Source organism: Mandrillus leucophaeus, unplaced genomic scaffold, assembly GCF_000951045.1.
Source record: "Mandrillus leucophaeus isolate KB7577 unplaced genomic scaffold, Mleu.le_1.0 Scaffold742, whole genome shotgun sequence".
Taxonomy (NCBI): Eukaryota; Metazoa; Chordata; class Mammalia; order Primates; family Cercopithecidae; genus Mandrillus; species Mandrillus leucophaeus.
This window is the reverse complement of record NW_012108053.1, coordinates 540,194-541,964: the sequence shown is the minus strand read 5'-3', so window position 1 is coordinate 541,964 and position 1,771 is coordinate 540,194.

The following is a 1,771-nucleotide window of genomic DNA, read 5'->3' as shown; positions in this document are numbered from 1 at the left end:
GATTAACTCCACACACAAATTTGACAATTTAGATGAAAGACAGTAATTCCTCAAAAAGAAAAAACTATTGCAATTCATTCTATATAAAATAATAAAAGATATAGAGTAGTCCTGTAACTACTAAGGAAATATTTACTAATAATTTTACCACCCACCACCACCCTCAAATCTCAAGGCCCAGATTATTTCACAAAATTCTACCAAATATTTAAAGAATTAACACTAGTTCTACACAATCCTCCAGAAAATAGAGGAGGGAACATTTCCCAATTCAATTTCATGAAGCCAGGATTATCCTGAAACAAAGTAGAAAAAAAGAAAACCATGCCAATGCCTCTCACGAATACAGACATTAAGACCATGACCAAATTATTAGCAAATACAATTCAGCAAAATGCAGAAAGAACTATACACACCATTCTCAAGTAGAGTTTATTCTAAGGAAAGACTGGTTCAGTATGTAAAAATCAAGCAGTGTAATCCATGATATTAACAGGCTAAGGAAGAAGTTACGTGATCATACTGATCAATGTGGACAAAGCGTTGAAAAAATTCAATACTGATTCATGATAAAAAAAAAAAAAAACTGCCATCAAAATAGGAATAGAACTTCCTCAATTTGGTAAACAGCATCTACCAAAACCCTACAGCTAACATTATACTTAGAGGTGAAAGAATACTTCCTTCCTGATTTTGGGAACAAGGCAAGTGTAGTGGCTCTCCACCTTTTATTTATTTTATTTTTATTTTTTTTGAGACAGAGTCTCGCACTGTCGCCCAGGCTGGAGTGCAGCGGCGCGATCTCAGCTCACTACAACTTCCGCCTCCCGGGTTCCAGCAACTCTCTTGCCTCAGCCTCCTGAGTAGCTGGGACTATAGGTGCCCGCCACCGTGCCTGGCTAATTTTTTGTATTTTTGGTAGAGATGGGGTTTCACCACGTTAGCCAGGATGGTCTGGCTCTCACCATTCTTACACAACACAGTGCTAAGAAGTTCCAGTCAGTGCCATAACGGAAGGAAGAAAGCTGCCTATGATTGTAGAGGACATAACTGTCTGTGTAGAAAATCCTCCAAAATCTACAAGAAACCTAGAACTAAGAAGTTTAGCAAGGCCAACGGTTACAAGATAGACATATAAAAATTATTTGTATTCACTAACAATGAACATATGGATATTAATGTTACACATACTTTATCGTAGCTCAAAAAATGAAATATTTAGGTGTAAGTCTAACATAACGTACATACTGTTTCAGCATACCCATTTGATTCCTGCTACTTTATTCCTCTTTGTCAAACTTGATTTAGATATTCTAGACTGTTGCCTTTCCATATATGGTGTACTGAAAATTATCAGTATTGAAGTTAAAGATCAAAATAAATGGAGAGACATTCAGTCCGTGTTCCTGGGTTGCCAGGTTCAACACAGTAAAGATATCAATTCTCTTTAAATTAATACCTAGGTTTAATGTAATTCCTATAAAAATCCCAAGGCATTCTGTAGATATAGTTAAGATTATTCTAAAACTTGTATGGAAAAGCATCCATCAAGAATATCTAAATCAATTTTGACAAAGAGCAATATAGTAGTAAGAATCATTCTAACTGACTTCAAGGCTTATTACGTAGTGACCATAATCAAGACTGTGAGATACTGGAAAAGGGACAGACACATAGATCAATGGAACAGAATAGAGAACCTATAATAAAAATAGACTTTAAAAAATGCCCAAATAATTTTTGACACAGTTGGAAAAGCAAAAAACCAACT